At 36.6% G+C, this 18,445-nt stretch overlaps 1 long non-coding RNA gene across 2 annotated transcripts; it reads left to right on the top strand.

Moving 5' to 3' along the window:
- Positions 1-254: 254 nt before the first annotated feature.
- On the top strand, positions 255-9,968 carry LOC130458319 (uncharacterized). 2 transcript variants are annotated; one of them, XR_008917476.1, is made up of 2 exons: positions 255-408; positions 9,582-9,968. It is a non-coding gene; the product is annotated as an uncharacterized LOC130458319 (long non-coding RNA). The 2 variants fall into 2 exon arrangements; XR_008917477.1 differs by having other exon boundaries at positions 255-915.
- The last annotated feature ends 8,477 nt before the right edge of the window (positions 9,969-18,445 follow it).

Genomic DNA, 18,445 nt, shown 5'->3' with positions numbered 1-18,445 from the left:
ATCCTTTAAATCTAACCCCTCAAATACTTGTAGAGAGGTATCATGTTCACCCATGTCTTCTCTTCTCAAAGCTATACATGGCAAGTTTCTTTTACTGATCCTTATATGTGTAATGTGAGCTTCCCTAGTCTCTCCCACAGAGAATATAGATACTGTTACTGCATCTTTAAGAAGCAATAGAATAATGAAAGATTGTCGATTTAACTTTCATTCTGTGGAGATTGTTCTATGTCATAGTTGGAGAAACACTGTGAGAAGACAGAGAAACCATTTATTTCTTGAGAGCAGTTAACTGAATTTGACCCTTATATTATGGTTAACTAAGAAAAGGATTCTGAAGAGACTTTGGCTACTACCCTGAGAACTGTGAAGATTGGATTTGTCTCTCTCCTAATTCTAACAATGAAGGTACTTAGCTCTTCCTTGATTGTGAAGATTAAATTGTAATCCCCTATTTTTTAGATTTTAATCCCCAAAGTATAAAGCACAGTACTTAAAGTTGAGTATGGAGATCTACCCATTTTGGATTTTAACCACAAAAAGGTATGAACACCCATTTCATACATTGAGTGAGAAGTCTGTGACCCATGTGTGAAAGAGTGGGCAGTCCTGGAGTGGAGCGTCAGCTGTGATTGGTAGATGTAAAATTTAGGGGAAGTGACACAAGAGAAAAAGGTCTTTACAAGTAGAAAAAGAGATACACAGAGGATAGACACTTGAAGGGAGACACTTGGAGTGAAGAGAGACACTTGGAGTGAAGAGAGTCACTTGGAGTGCAGAGAAACTTGAGAAGACGCTTAAAGGGCATCACTTGGAGTGAAGATGGACACTTGGAGTTTGAAAGAAACACACTTGGAGTGGAGCCTGCTGGAGTTGAGGCTCATAAAAGAATCTGCTTATTGAACTGACAGCATGGTGAGTGTAAAGACTGACTTCCTTCCTTTCCCTTTCTGGAGGCGTGAGCCTCCAGGAAAGGTCCATCATCTTGAGATTCCTTTTCCCTAGCTGAGACCTTAGAATTTCTACCTTGCTCAGAGGAAGCCAGAGTGCTCTCTTTCTCTCTCTCTCTGTCTCTCTGTCTCTCTGTCTCTGTCTGTCTCTCTCTGTCTCTCTCTCTCTCACTTAATAGCTTCCCTCTATTGTAAAAATAAACTACCATAAATTCCATTTTACTTCAGTAATTCATTTGGGGGATTTAGAAATTAAATCCCTGGAAACCAATTAAATATTCAGTCCAACCATAAAATTAACAGAACCAAATATAAGGACTGTACTCCAGAAATGAGAAATTAAACAAAAAAAAAACCAGTGAGCATTAAAAATGACTAGCTATGGGGCAGCTAGGTTGCACAGTGGCTAGAGCACTAACCTTAGATTTGGGAGTACTTGGGTTCAAATTTGACCTCAGATACATACTAAGTCAGAAGGCAAGGATTTTTAAAAAAGAAAAGATATTAATTCCATTTATCCTTATTATTTGTTGCTTTTGTTACTAGGCTCCTCATTGCCACTTCCAGGCTTTCCCTCTATCTCCATCTTTCAGTAATCTCTCTTCCTCTGAGGTTGTCACTCAATTCATCAGACAAAACTCTGGAACTGTTATCTACTGATTTCTAGGATTCTTTCCCTCTTTTCTTAATTAATTCAGTGGTTGGCTCAGTCTTTTTTTTCTCTTCAACTACTACCCATACTAGAGGACTTCAACATACAAACACTTAAACTCCCTCAAACACCCTAACCACCCAGTTCCTCAATTTACTCCTTTCCTATAACCTATTCTTCCACCCCACCTCAGATACTCAGAGATAGTCAGTCATACCATTGATCTTAGCATTACCCACAAACATCTTACCAATCACAATTCTCATCTTACCCTATTAGATATCTCAAAATGAATGTCCTCTAGACATCTTAAACTCAACATATTCAAAACCAAACTCTTTATCTTTCTCATCTTCTTTTGAAAGAGAATAAGAAATTGTTCTCATCCAGAAGGGAAAATGAAAGGGTGATATTAAAGGACATTCCCAGAAGCCAGATAGGTGGCTCAGTGGAGAGAGAGCCAATCCTGGAGATGGCAGGTCCTGTATTCAAATGTGACCTCAGACACTTCCTAGTTGTGTGACCATGGGCAAGTCATTTAGCCCCCCATTGCCTAACCCTTACCACTTTTCTGCCGTGGATGATGGATTTTGTCTGGGGAAAAATAGGCACCTTGGCAATGATTGTACTTACCAGGACTGTATACCATTTCTGGAAATATAGATAACTCTAACCAGGGCATTTCCAAAGGTTGCTTGTCATTTACCTTTATTGAGGGCAAAAAAAAAGAGAGAGAGAAGGTAACCAAGGACTTAAATTCACTCAGGAAAGTGCATGGGCTCACTTCCATGTGCCATTAGCTAAGATTGCCTGAGGGATTAGGGAAAGGCATAGAAATCTTTTCCCAAATCCTTACTGGAAATCCAAGGGAGAAGAAGTGCTATAAAAATCCAAATAAGGGTGTTCTAAAAACTCCTAAAAAAAAAAGTCTCTCTTCAGTTCTAACATTCATCTAGTGAGCAGCAACTACTGATTCTAAGACCAAATGTCTTCAATGAATCCCTCCTCCCAACAATTGGAGAAGAGAAGATCTCCCAATTTCCAGGAATAAAAGAGAATAAATTCAGGAGCCTATTAACTGGTAAGCTTAGTTGCAATTTATGACAAAACTCTAAATTTTTTAAAATTTATTTGTTTGTCACACTTAAATACGTTAACTCCCTGCCTTCCCCAATTAGAGAAAATTTCATTTGACAAAGATATATATATATATATATACATGAAAATATATATATTCATACAATTATGTTTTCCTTATTCTTATTTATCAGTTCTTTCTCTGTAGGTGAACAGACACAAGTTATTCTTCAAGTAGTATTTCTATTGCTGTATATATCTCTTGGTTCTTTGCATTTCATTCTCAATAATTTCATGTAGGCCTTTCCATGTTTTTCCAAAACTAACCTGTTAGTCATTTCTATGGTGCATATCATATGCCACAATTTGTTTAACCATTCCCCAATTGATGGACATCTCTCCAATTTCCAGTTCTTTGCCACCACAAAAAGAGCTATAAAACATATAACTTATTTTCATTTTCTTTGATCACTTCAGGAAATAAACCTAATCGTGATATTGCTGGATCAAAAAAGTATACACACTTTTATAATTATTTGAGCATAACTCCAAATTGACCTCCAAAATGGTTGGATCAACTCATAGTTCCACCAACAATGTATTTCCACATCCCCTCCAACATTTATCATTTGGGTTTTTTTTATCATTTTAGCCAATCTGATGGTGTGAGATGATATCTGAATTGTTTTTATTTGCGTTTCTCTAATCAATAATAATGTAGAGCATTTTAGAGCACATATATTTATATGTAGCTTTTATTTCATTATATAAAAATGGCCTGTTCATATCTTTGGAACATTTATCAATTGGAAAATGGCTCATATTATTATATGTTTTTGTTAAAGTTCTCTATATATTTTAGATATGAGATCTCTATCCAAGAAACTCTAAAGAAAATTTTCCCTACTTACTGCTTTCCTTCTGATCCTGGCTATATTTGTTTTATTTGTACAAGAACTTTTCAACTTAATGTATTCAAAATTATCAATTTTACATATCATAATCCTTTTTATCTTTGAATATTCAGAAATTCTTCTCCTATCTATAAACCTAATAGGTAATATGTTCCCTGTTCTTCCAATTTGCTTGTATGCCAAGATTATGTATCCATTTTGATCTTAATTGATAAATGGTGAGATATTGGTCTATATCTAGTTTCTGCCAGACTGCTTTCCAGTTCTCCTAAAAATTTTTACCAAATAGCATATTCTCATTCCAAATACTTGGATCCTTACTTTTGTCAAACACAAGGTTACTATAATCTTTTACAACTATTACTAGGAAGCAATGGTGACAAAGGGCTTGCATGGTTTCATAATGAATCATCCAAACTGGACTAAAATTATTCCCCTTTTTTAAGACAAAATTATTAATCTGGAAGAACAGGGAATAAATGTAGTGATCGTTTACCAGGCTTTTAGCAAAGTGTCAAAGTAAGTGAAAGAAACAAACATTTACTAAGTACCTACTATGTGCCAGGCACTGAGTCAGAGGAGGTTAAGTGACTTGCCCAGGATCACATAGTAAGTGTCTGCCTCCAAGCCCAGAGTTCTAAATATTGTGGCACCTAGTTGCTCAGTTAACAGTTTATATTTCTTCTTTTAAAAACCCTTAGGCACATAAAATTGCCTATTATTTAAAAGAATATGACCCAAATGGAAACAACTAGGTAAAAAACATAAACCAAACTAATATGAAAATATAAAAGAAAAAATGTCATTTCCTCAATCAGAAAGTCTGATCCCATAAAAGCTCCTAGAATATATGGGGTTCTCAACTGAGATTGGGAGCTTTGAGTTGAATGGAAGTCATCACTTCTCTCTCGGAAGAAAAATTAAAATGTCCTGGGGAAAAATACTTTCCATTAACCCCTTCAGCACAAATAGCAACTCTCACAATACCTTCAACAAATACCTTCTTCCAAATCATAGAGAAATCCCAAAGGACATCCAAATAAAATTTCTTCAGGAATCTCAACACAGAAGTAAAAAGTCAAAAGAGGAAGAAAAAAATGGGATAATCTCAGCTCAGTTGAGGGAAGGGGTTCATATTGAAGAACACTCTCATGGAGAATAAAAAAGATTCTATAATGAGAAATGGCGACCATATATGGGTATAAGTCTAGAGATTTGCTGCTTAATGACATAGGATAGCTTGCCTTCATGACCAGCATCCTGTCTCAGGAGAAGTGAAATTAGCGGTCCTAGAAACAACCAACATTCGAAAGAGAGGAACAGCATGGACTGGGGGGGGGGGGCGGAATTCATGGTATCTGCTGGGAAATGATCATGGGAGTAGCAACAAAACACACAATTGAAAACAAAGGAAATTTTCTACCATGAAGAAATACTTCTATTTTCCCTTTTCCCTACTGGAACTGATGCTTCTAAACAAGGCACAATTTAAGAAGTGTTTAAAGACAATATTTACAAGGTAAATATAGAAACTGTTCAGAAGAGGGCATTCAAAATAGGAATCTGTGAAGTTTCCATGTAGACTATAGTTTCAAGAAGGAATAAATAGGTATAAGTAACATGAATTTTTTTAAGTCTAGAATAGACAGAAAAGCATGAGTATTAATGTAGAAAATAAAGAGGGGAGAATAATTCATTTTGGGGGGGGAAGATACAAAAAAATTTAATAGCAAAAAATAAATTGAAAGTAGGAGAAGACAAATATCAAGATGAAGAAAGTAATATTACATAAAACTAGAAAACTTGAAAATGGAACAAGTGAGATGGGCTTTTAAGGTTAAGGGGAAGAGTGCCTGCTGGTTGCTTTGAAAGTAGATTAAGCAGAAAATAACTGAAGAGACAAAGTGCTATCTTTACAAAGCAACAACAGTAACAGCAAAAGTCCCAATTCAGAAAAAATACAATATAACACAATACAACTTGGGGGAAATATAAACCTAACTCATATTTTTTAATGTGAATGGATTAAACAATCCAATAAAATAAAAAAGAGTGACAGATCCACTAAAAAAACAAAATCCTACAAACTGCTGCTTAAAAGTATAACTGAGCCTTTGGAGAATGTCCAGTTTCTGTAACACAGTCACCCTATAAAGGAATTTGTACTAGGTGTGAAATAGGGGATGACCAAGAGCAAAGGGATGCTTCAGAAGAGAGGCAAATGGAACCTTCACTGAACCTGCAGAGTATGGGAGAGTTCCAAGTTCAAAAGCAGTTGGAGCCAGAGAGAAAGATTTCTTCTTATCTGGGACTCCATGGGGAGCTGGGTGGAAGAAGTACTCATCTCAAAATCCTTTTGCTTGAACTGAATGAAGATCTCAATGCCCAACTGAAGCCAATCTTTGGGATAGAGACTCTACTTTTCCCTTAGGGGAACTCAGAGCATATTCCCTGAGGAGATTTTCTTAGTCAAGTCCTCTAGAGTTATATTAGTAAAGAAAATATTAGGGAACGTCCTCCTTCCCTCTGCCCTTTCCCTTCCTTTCATTTACTCATTCCTTCAATAACCCTATAGCAGAATACATTTAGATACTTTGAGTTATACCAGAATTTGATTCAGAGTCTATGTAGTAGAAGGGGAATTTCAATGCATCAAAGCTGTGGGGAGTAGACTTACCCTTTAGTCTGACTGACTGACTCCATTAGTAATTGCTCAACTCAATGAAAGAAAGAGGAAGTGCCACGTAGAATTCAGTCCCCAAACAGCTGTTCACTGATTCCTTCCTTTTTCTAAGTCCCTCTCACTATTACAATTTGGCACCCCGGAATCCATCCCAAGATCTTTTGAGATGAAGAAACTCTTAGTCCCCTCCCAGAGAACTGGGTGTAGACTCCTTTGAATGGCTGCCTAACCAGGATGGACTGTCTTTAAAACTGGAAAGACAGGGAACTGGAAGGGTTTTTGTTTTTGTTTTCTTGTTTTTTCTGGCTCAAGCCCTTTCCTGCTCATTCTTTATTGCTTTGTCCAGAAGGTGAAAATCACAATTTCACCCACAGCAAAGATACCATGAACTTAGCCAGGAAGAGGGAAAGGACTTCCTTCCTCTGTTCCTTCTTTTACCAAACCTCCCAATAAATATTAGGGAAAGCAAATATTTACAACATAAAAAGAGATAACAGGAAACTACAGTATTCTGAAGAGAACTATACACAATAATCCAACATCAATATCAAATTTAAATACTCCAAATGCCTTAACATCAAAAGTAATAAAAGGAAAAATTAGTTGCATTACAAGAAGAGATAGAGTAACATAATAACAAGAAACTTTAATATCCCTCTCTTTATTTTGAACAAATCTAACAGAAATATAATCAATTTTAGCAAAATGCAGGAAAATTTTGATGCATGGTGTCTTCCCCATGAGACTGCTAAGGAATATAGGTATTTTTCATTACCTCATAGAATTTTACAAATATTCGTTATATATTAGGCACAGAGAAATTTCAAATAAATGTAAAAGGGTAGAAATTGTAAACACACCCTTTCATATATGTAGATACAAAGTCATGTAAAACATTTCCATTTTAGCCATGTTATGAAAAAATGAAAAATATGCTTCAAAATCTATACTGAGAGTCCCTCAGTTCTCTATATATAGGAAAATAGCATTTTTCATCATGAATCTTTTGGAATTGTCACGTATCATTGTATTGATCAGAGCAGCTAGGTCTTTCATAGTTGATTATTGTCAAGATGTTGCTATTACTGTGTAAAATGTTCTCCTGGATCTCCTTACTTCACTTTGCTTCAGGTTATATACGTGTTCCCAGGTTTTTCTGAAATTTCTTACACCATCCAAAATATATAGTATAACGTGTTCAGCTGTTCCCTAGTTAATGAACATGGTCTCAGTCACAAAAAGAACTGTTATAAATATTTTTGTACATGTGGGATCCTTTCTTTTTTTCTTTGATCTCTTTGAGGTATATAGACCTAGTAAATTTTACTGAGTCAAAAGGTATGAACAGTTTTATAGTCCTTTGGGCATAGTTCCAAATTGTTTTCCAGAATGACTGGATCAGTTCACAGCTCCACCAACAGTGCATTAATTAGTATAACTATTTTCCCACATGCTCTCCAACATTTCTCTTTACTGTTATCTTAGCCAGTCTAATGGATGTGAAATGGCACCTCAGTTGTTTTAATTTGCATTTCTTTAATTATTCATACTTTAGAGTTTTTTCCCATATGACTATCAAAAGTTTTGATTTCTTCCTCTAGAAACTGCCCTTACATATCCTTTGACCATTAACCAACTGGGGATGGTATATACATTTTTTAAAATTAAAAGTCAACAAATAATTTAACCTAAAATAAGTATAAAAGAGGATATGTCAAAAACAAAAAGAGAAATACATAAACTAGAAGTCAAAATGTCTATAGAATGTTCAAATTAAAAGTTTATTCTTTGAAAAGACTAACACAACTATAAAACCTTTAGACAGCCTGATTGACAGAAAATCAAATTTTAAAAAAAGCAAGGTTACATCACAATAAAATCAACAGAAATAAAAATAATTATCAGAACATACTTTGAACACTTACATGTTACCAAAATTGAGAACACAAAAGAAATGGTCAATATTTTTTAAATATAAAATGCCAAAAATAATGAAAAGTCAAATAGATATCTTAAATAATACAATTTCAGAACAGAAAAGAAAAAATGAGCTATTAAGAAACTATCAAAAGTGGGGGTGGGGTGGGAGATGAGAAACTCTTGGTCCTGATGGTCACACAGGAAAATTCTATAAAACTTTTAAAAAATAATTTGTACCAATACTATACAAATTCTTCCCCAAAACTGAGAAAGAAAGCATTCCATCGGATTCTTTTTATGAGACAAATATAATCCTAATACCTAAAACAGGAGAAAATACAGCACAGACGGAGAACTATAAAACTGTAGTAAGGGATTTCTAGCAGGGCATAACAAGGCAGGCTGACTGCATAGGATGCTACAAACCAAGATTCCACAGAGCAAGGACCAGCACTGAGAGGCTGAGAGGCAGTTGGGGATTGTGAACCTTAAAAAATTCTCAGACCCTACTTCATAAGGTTTGGTTAAGACCATTCCCTATATAAACAATGAAGGGACTTAGGTCAGGAATGTGAGACCTCTACTCCACCCCTACTTAAGCCTGCTTTAGGGGAAGAAACTCCTTGCTGAACAATGAAAAATACTTAAACCCATACTTATAGTAAGGCAAAAGTTCTTAAGCTGTGCCTATTTTTAGATCTAATACAAAAGGGTGCTAAGTACCTATAAAGGTCAGGCAACTTGTGAATTTACAAGGAGCAAAGAGGTGAGAACTTACTCAGAGGTTTTCTGAGTTGTGAACTTAATCAAAAGTTTAAGCCTACTTAGGTGTGAAATAAGAATGGTCTGTCCTTTGGAAAACGTCTACTGTGATTGGTAGATGTGAGAACTTAGGGGAGGTGACATAGGAGAAAATTCCCTTTAAAGGAGATCAGAAGCTGAGAGCAAGGGAGTCTCGCTGTACCTCCCTCTGAGGACTCTCTCTCTGGACTGTCTCAGAAGTACTCTCTCTGGAGATGGAGTTGGAACAAAGCTGCCTGGTGTCTCTCTGAACACTAGAATCTAGCCTGGGACAAATCTTGTGGTGAGTGGATTGAAGACTGACTGAGCTCTCTCTCTTAAGGTTGGCCTAAGCTGACCTAAACTTTTTTCTCGTTATTCCCTTTTTCTCTCTCTTTCTTTAATTCCTCATTTGTATTAAAATCTCTATAAGAAACAGTTGACTTGGGTATATTTAATATTTGGGAATTTTTCCCTTGCAACCACTTTATATTTTGATTTAAAACAAGACACTGTCTTGAAACCATATTTCTGCGGTCACAATTTAAGCCAAACACTCTTTTATCTGCGACAGTTTATAACTCCCACTATTTTAATTATCACAGGATTCACAGTTGGGAACTGACAGTGTCTCTTTGGAAGATGACAGAGACGGAGTGGAGGTGTCTCTCTCTGAAGGGAAAAGACTTTGGAGCTGCCAGGAAATTGGACCATCTTGAAGGAGTGGTTGAGTGAGTGAATACCCCACACTGGTGGACAGTGTGTGTGTGTGTTATTCCTCATCCCCTCCTGAGTCCTGTGAGGACTCTTCATCCTGAGACTGCTGTCTGGATCAAGAAGGACTTTTGCATGAGGCCCTGTTGACCAATATTCCACTCAGAACTTCCAAGACTGGAACTGGACACGGAGGCAATTGCTGGAGAAAGAAAACCAATAACATTAATAAATATTTAACAATAAATTTTAAATAAAATCCTGTTGGACTACAACAATTCATCTGAAAAATTATTCATTACAACATTTTTAATTTTTAAGGAACTAACCAAGTATAGGCATAGGGAAGCATGTTTAATATCATAAAATGTATCTATCTAAACCAAACCAAAAGAAAGCATCATAAGCAATATGGATGAAAGCTTTCCCAATAAAACAGAAGTAAAGCAAATATGCCAAATATCCCCAGTATTATTTGATATAGTTCTAAAAATCTCAGCAAGAGGAATAAGCAAGAGAAAGAAGTTAGAATTGTAAAAACAGGTAAATGTTAAATTAAAACTATCTATATTTGTTGTTAACATGAGAGTTTACTTGGAAAAGTCAAGGAAATCAGCAAGATACCAACTAAAATAATTAACTTCTTCAATGTTGCAGACTACAAAAGAATCCTTCAAAAATAAATTACATTTTTATAATAGCAACAAAATCTAAGAGATAATACTAGAAAGAGACATTGCATTCGACATAACTACAAAATATTTGAGAATCCATCTACCAGAACGCAAAATACTTGATATGACTTCATTACAAATTATGTCTTAAAAAAATAAAGATCACATGTTTGGAAATGACCAAATAAAATAATGTTTAAAAAAAAATAAAGATCACCTTAATTAGCTAGAGGAATAATCAGTACATAGAGCTGGGTCATGCCAATATCATAAAAATGATAATATTAGCAAAGTTAATTCACAGTTCTAATACCACTATAAAAACAATAGTAATAAATAATCATAGCTAACACATAGAGCACTTATAATATACCAGACATCGTGCTAATCACTTTACAATTATTCTTTAATTTAATCCTCAATACAGCCCGAGGAGAAGTTGCTATTCTTATCTCTATTTTATACATGAAGAAATTGAGACAAACAAAGAGGTTAAATGACTTGCCCAGGATCACACAGCTATAAATATCTGAGGCTGAATTTGAACTCGGAGATGGATATACCCTAGCTGCCTGCTCTCTGAAAATTGCTGAGTGCAGTTCAACCAGACTAAAATGTAATTAAGAAAAGTCTCACAAAATATATAAAAATACAATACAACTTACAAAGCGTTCATTTGTAGTTCTTTAAGCCAATATATGACCTGTGGAATTCATTTTGACACCACTGTATCACAAATCTCCTTAAAATAAAATCAAAATACATTTGAAGAAACAAAAGATTTAGAATGTCAAGGGAAATAATGAAAAAAAGTAAGAAATAAAGGGAAAAGGGCACTTCTATACCTCCAACTACATTATAAATCAACAGTCATCGAAACCATTTGCTATTCGTTCAAAAACAGAGAAGTAAATCAATAAAACAGACGAGACAAGAGAGAATAAAAAACAATGGGCTTCAATAAGCTGGAAAACAGAAATTACTTAAGAAAAAATTATTTATTGAATAAGAAAAGTTGGTGGGAAAAGTAAAAAGCCAGAAAATCTTGATGATCAGGGACCCCTTTATTAGACATTTACAAAATAAGAAGTGAGCACAGAGTTTATCACTGGACATGAAGTTACTCGTTTTTAGCATCTTGGTGGATTATTCTAATATCTGCTTTTTTGTTGTTGTTGTTCTCCGTGATTTTCTCCATGCAAACCTCTATACCCCACAATTTGAAACCTAAGCGATTCACAGTAAATTCTTCTATCCAGCATGAGGCGTTCTAATCACTCAAATATTCCAGGGGCAGCTGGGGGGCACAGGCCTGGAGTCAGGAGGTTCAACAACTTACACTTTATTCCATAATAAATTCAAGTGGAAAAATGACCTTAGTGGTAAATATTATACAGTTAAAAAATTAACAGAGAAGTAAATAATATATTCTTCCCATCACTAGAGAGATTTCATTTGTATTCTTCGCCAAATAAGAGACAGAAGCAATTACGAAAGGTAAGGGATAACTTTGATTATATAAAATTGAAAAGTTTCTCTACAAATTACTGAATATAGGATAAGAAGAGAAGCAGAAGGGAAGACAAATGAGAAAAAAAACTTATCAGACTTCTCAGAATGGGTTTGGTACCCAAGATATAGCAATGAATAATATATAGGCTTTAATAGATTAAAACTGCACTAAGACGTTGGAGATGCCAAATATTTATGGACATGTATAGATACAAATGGAAAAGGAAATTGCAAACCACTTTGGTATCTCGGCTAAGAAAACCTCAAATAGGGTCACAAAAAGTCAGATAAGCCTGAAATGACTGAACAACAACAAAACAGATAAATAAATATTTTGGGATATATAAATGTATAATTATATACATATATACATACATATGAATGCATATGTGTATGTCTATAACTGTGTCAAGGAAGTTTATCCTCTCCCCCTCCTGAGGAGCTTTACCTGTCCATCGAACATTCCTGACATAGCAGAGCTGCGCCAGGGTTGTGTCTGTGTACGTTCTGTACGCCAATAAAAGTCAAGGTTGGGGGCTGCTTGGGAGAGAACCGTGGGAGAATTGAGAAGAAAGAAGTCAGGAGGCAGAGCAGACAGGTGAGGGGGGAAGGAATGAGGAAGAGACTAGCAGGCTAGGCACCACACCATCAGGTTACTTAGGAACTGTTGTCTACCCTTCCAATAAACTTTATGAAATAGATTTAAGTCTTACATAACCAAACATTATTCCCCAAAAAGATAAATGTGAAAAAAGTTTTTCAAAGAAGAATCACAAATGATTAACAATCCAAATCACTTATAAAAGAAGTACAAATTAAATAAATACTGAAGTTTCATATCATATTCTGCAAATTGGCAATGATAACCAAGGATAGAAATTGTCAATACTGGATAGGTTGTGCAGTGTTGGCAACACTGTAAATCACTATAACTATTTTGGAAAGTAATTTGGAATTACACAAATAAAATTACTAAAATGTCTATATTCTTTGACTCCAAGATTCCACTACTAAATTGAAATCATTGATGAGAAAAAAAGTCTTCTATACACCAAAAGATTTATAGCAACATTTTTTTGTTTGATAACAAAAGAAGTTGAAGAAGTCGAAACAAAATGGTTGTTATTGCCTGGGGAATGGTTAACCAAATTCTGGGACAAAAATATAAGTAATATTTCTATGCTGGAAAAAGATGACAGATTTTGATGAAACCAGAGAACCATGGAAAACTTATGAACTGGTATAGGGTCAGCTAGGTAGTAGTGGATAAAACATCAGACCTAGAGTGGGAGGATCTGGGTTCAAATTTGACTTCAGACACTACCTAGCTGTGAGACCCTAGGCAAATTGATTAATACCAATTTCCTAGTCCTTGCTGCTCTTCTGTCTTAGAATTGATACTAAAGGGGTTGCTAGGTGCTTCAGTGGATGGAGAGTCAGGTCTAGAGATGGAAGATACTGAATTCAACTCTGGCCTTAGAAATTTTCTAGCTGTGTACCCCAAGGCAAGTCACTTGACCTCCATTGCTTACCTCTCTTCTGCCTTGGAACCAGTACTTAGTATTGATTTCAAGATGGAAGGCAATGGTTTAAAAACATAAATAAATAAAAGAATTGATACTAAGACAGAAGGTAAGAGTTTTTTGTTGTTACTTTTTATAAAAGAAAGAAAGATTTGATACAGATCAAAGTAAGAAGAGGCAAGAAATTTTACATTATATATATATAATGACTACAACAATGTTGTTTAATGGAAAGAATAATGACAAAACAATCAAAAGTGAAAGTTGAAAAATTACAAAGAAGCATGACTTCAAAGGAGAGAAATGAGAAGAAACCTTTACCCCATTCCTTTTTGGGGAGATAGTGGGGAGGATGTTTATGGGTGTGGTACATGGCATATATCTTCAGACTTGTCTGATTTCTTGATCCATTTTGATTCATTTTTTCTCTTCTACGGTTTTCTTTTTGTTTCTTAATAAAATATTAGTTATATGGGCTATCACTCTAGGAGGGGAAGGGCAAGAGCTACTGAGAGCAATTCTGAAAATATAAAAACAAAAAATATAAATACTATTTTATTTTTTTAAATATAAATCCTGCCCTGCAGGATGGAGGCTCAGGATTGGGAGGAGGGGGGAGAGAAAAGGGGTAGGCTAGTGGATAAATCAATTTCAAGACTGAGGAATTGACTCCAAAGGCAGACTTCATTTGGAGTCAGGAAGCCCTGGCTATGAATCCCCCTTCAGACACCTCCTAGCTATATGATTCTGAGCAAACCTTTTAACTTCTCAGTTTCTTCATCCATAAGATTAAGAGGTTTGTTCTTAACAGCCTCTAAGACAGCCTTTCATGCTTGAAATCTCTCCTCCTGAAAGCCAGTCCATAGAAAGTATGTCATTTACTCAAGGTCACCCAGCTAGTAGCAATGCCAAGATTTGAACCTCTGCTTTTTCCACCACACCCAGCTATTATATGTGAGTGAAGGCTCTCAGCTCTGGGAACCAGAGATGCCAAAGAGCTTAAGGATATTGGGCACATAGCCAGATCCCTAGATCATCAGATAGGATGTGATAAAGCCCATGAAAGTAAAAAGGACAAACGTGAGGCCAAAGGGGCTCAGATATCACCTGTGTCTGAAATATCTTGGGTTTGTTAGAGTTTCTTTTTATGTACTCTCCTTTTTATTCTCATTTTCATTTATTGTTCTCATTTCAAAAATCTACACAGAGTATTTGTAACCTTCCAGAAAGGGCATTACCATAGTCAAGCCAATGGGCACAGAGAGGGATGCTGGGAAAGCCCAGGAGTCACAGCATTCAAGGCAAACTTCCTGCCCATGCTGCATCTCAGGCTTGTTTCTCTTGAGATTTCAGGAGAGGAAAAGAAATGAGCAGAGACTTGGAGGAATAACCATCTGGGGAAGATCCCATGGCAGCAAGAAAAGTCCATTTTCACTAGGGATTAGAGAACAGAAGAGGGAATAGGTGAGATGAGGCTAGAAGATCTCACTTGAAAATAAGTCTGGCATGGGGCAGCTAGATGGCTTAGTGGATTGAGAGCCAGGTGAGGTCCTGGGTTCAAATCTCAAACGCCTCCTAGCTGTGTGACCCTGGGCAAGTCATTTAATCCCCATTGCCTAGCCCTTACTACACTTTTGCCTTGAAGCCTATACACAATATTAATTTTAAGATGGAAGGTCAGGGTTTAAAAAAAAAATAAGTCTGGCAAAACAAGAAAAAAGGAGAGGGCTCAGAGGGAGACGCTCTGAGGTATGAGGAGGAGATGATATCCTTGACTGGAAAGAAGGCCCTGGCTGAAGATTTGATCTTTAATCGTAACTCCCTTCCCATCCCTGGCCCTGACAGACACAATCAAAAATCAAGAGTCCTTTTCCTTATCCTTGAACAACAGGAACCAGGTGATACCCCAGGCTGAGATTAAGAGAAATTCTGGTGGAGCTCTAATATCATAAGAGATATTAAGAAAGAAGGAGGAAAGGGAAATTATGGATTATGGGAGAGTCTGGGTTTGGGGAAGAAACTTTCAGATTTACAGGGAAATGCTCAAATGGGGAGTGGGGGATTCCAAGAATGAGGACAAAGACCCTAGAAGGAGAGAGTCCTCAGGACTAAGGAAAGAGATCATGATGTAGGCTGGCAGGGGAGAAGAAGATTATCAAGTTTAGGAGGAGGGTCTCCTGCCCATCTCCCAGATGGGGCATGAAGAATGCCAATGGACTAAATAAGTGGCAGCATTCAGAAGGGGAAGGAGTATGGGAGAAATAGAGGGTAGAGGAGCTTGAGAAAACAGAGTTCACAACCAATTGAGGAAAGAGGGGGAAATAGGGTAGATCTCACCTATCCATAATGTGCATTGTACGTATGAGTTGTGAGTTCAGTGGTACAGTGGATTGATCTCTGAATCTAGAGTCAGGAAGACTTGAATTCAAATCCTGCCTCAGACACTTACGAGGTATGTGACCCTGGACAAGTTGTGTTACCTCTGACTTCCTCAGTTTCCTCAACTATAAAATGGAGATCATAATAACATCTACTTTTCCAAGGTTGTTGTGAGGGTCAAATGAGATACTATTGGTAGAGTGCTTGAGATAAAGCCTGCTTCAGAGTAGATACTTATAATGCTTGTCCCCTTCTTCTTCCCTCAGCAAGTTTTATGTTTATGACCACAGAGCTAATAATATTAGCTGAAATTTTTTTTAAACCCTTACCTTCTGTCTTGGAGTCAATACTGTGTTTTGGCTCCAAGGCAGAAGAGTGGTAAGGGCTAGGCAATGAGGGTCAAGTGACTTGCCCAAGGTCACACAGCTAGGAAGTGGCTGAGGCCAGATTTGATTAGCTGAAATTTTTGTAGTACTTTGAAGTTTACAAAGTAGTTAGGAATAGAATGTTAGGTAGAATCAATACTATTATGCCCATTTCACAGGTGAAATAACAGAGGTTCTTAGCAAAGATCAGGTGATTAGTAAGGGACAGAGGCAGGATTCAAACTTCAAGTCCAGCAGAGCATTTCCTTGTAGTTGTTTACATATTCAGAGTTGATAAGTTGATTTGGGGATCAGAAAGAAATATACATTTTTGTGTGAAGGGTCTCTGTAAACTATTATTGTGTAGCCGGCAAGATGCATGTTTGCAAGTAATTATACAATTAATCATGTGTTTTTATAGTCAGTAAGTTGTGCATTTCTGAGCTCAGTGGGAAGGTCCTTGTTTGTGAATGTGCTTTGTGAGGTCATGACTGGGGTTCCTGTTGGGTCTGGTATCACTTCGGGATTTTCTGATTGTCTCAGGGTTGCAGTCCCTGCCTAAGAGTACCAGATCACTGTCTATCTGGTACTCCCTGGATTACAAAAATGGACTTCTTATCAGCAAGGAACCAGGTCCGAATCTTACAGAAGAAAGTTTTCTTAAAAGAAGGGGGAAAACCCCAGAATCTGGAAGGAATGGGTGAATAAAGTAAGAAGGAAGGGAGAATTTACATATATCTCCAGATAGCTGGAGAAAATATATAAACGTCACTTAAAATCTTGACTGAGGGCTCTCTGGAGAATTCTCAGCTCAAATATCTCAGAATTTCCTGTCTTTGGCCTGAATCCCAGGAAGGATAAAAAGGGTGGGGATGTGGTCAGTGGAAAAATATAGGGGAGGAAGGGTTCTGTTTTTTAAAATAATTTTATTTGACAACCATCAATAAACACAAACCTTCAAATACCTAAACCTGCCCCACTTCCAAAAAAAAAAGACCAAACGTGAGATCTTAAACTGGAACCTCACTCACAGTTTAATAAAAATACACAAATTAATTTTCACACAAGGGTCAAGCTCATCTTTTCTGTTCATAGCTCCTCTCTTCCTATGTTTTCTGTATATATTCCAGATGTTGTAATTGTTATGATTGTTACCATTTGTAGAGCTGGAGGAAGCAGTTAAGATTGTTTGGATTGCACTTCCTTGGTTTTGCCTCACCCCAGCTCCTTGATGTCCACCAATGATTGTCTCTGTCAGTCAGTCTCAAGTTCTGGTGATCATACCCAAGATATCCTTGATGATTCAATTGTTGAAACTCCTGATCATTCAGATCTGCCCAAATTCCCCATTCCTTGGGGACTCACAAGAGATAGAGTTGAACCCAATAGAGAAATAGTAAGGGAGTCTATAATAGCCAAAGCAATCCATAACCCTAAGCATCCGACCAATTTCATGTTTAAATCTTCACAAGGAGACACCCATTTCCAGAGATAATAGTGAAAAGGAAAGATGATCACTGGGAATATCACCCCTTGGAAAGTCAGTGACCTTTTCATGACTTCAATAGCCTCAAGCTTGGCATATTACTAATTTCTGCCCATTCTGTTAAAGTTTATGTCTCCAAGGAAGATACAAAGCTCTGTAATACCACCCCCCCCCAAACCTCCCAGGGGATTTGGCACTTCTATATGTTAATAATGTGGCCTAGTTTGAGTAAATCAATGAACCACATTAATCATTTGTACCAACTGGATACTTATGCTTAGGATAGCTTCCTGAGATGCCCAGTATAGTGCTCTTCATTTGAGGAATGACTAAACAAACTGTGACATAGGAATGGGATGGAATACACATAAAGAATTCAGAAAGGCATGGGAAAATTCATATGAACTGAAGCAAAGTGAATTGAAAAGAACCAAGAAAACAAGATACACAGTGACTACAACCACATAAAAATGCCCCTTTGCCCTTTGGGCCCAAAATACACCAAGAGCCCATAAACCAAACCCTATGTAATTAGAATAATCAAGATTGGCCCTGAAGAAGAGATGTGAAAATGCCTCTCTCCCTTCTCTGCAGTAGTGGGGGATTATGAGCATGAAGTATTGCACTAATTATCAAATGTGTTTGCTGTATTAAACGCCTGAATTGCCTTTTTTGCCTCTTTCCCTTCTTTCTTCTTTGTTACTGATGATGGATCTTTGGGAATGATGGGGGAGGAGGAGGAACACATTTGGAAGTGAAGATGCTTAAAATATATATTAAAAAATGCAAACCCTAAAAATTACATAGGGACAAGAG

This window comes from Monodelphis domestica, chromosome 3, assembly GCF_027887165.1.
Source record: "Monodelphis domestica isolate mMonDom1 chromosome 3, mMonDom1.pri, whole genome shotgun sequence".
Classification (NCBI taxonomy): Eukaryota; Metazoa; Chordata; class Mammalia; order Didelphimorphia; family Didelphidae; genus Monodelphis; species Monodelphis domestica.
This window is presented reverse-complemented; position numbering and strand designations above follow the sequence as displayed.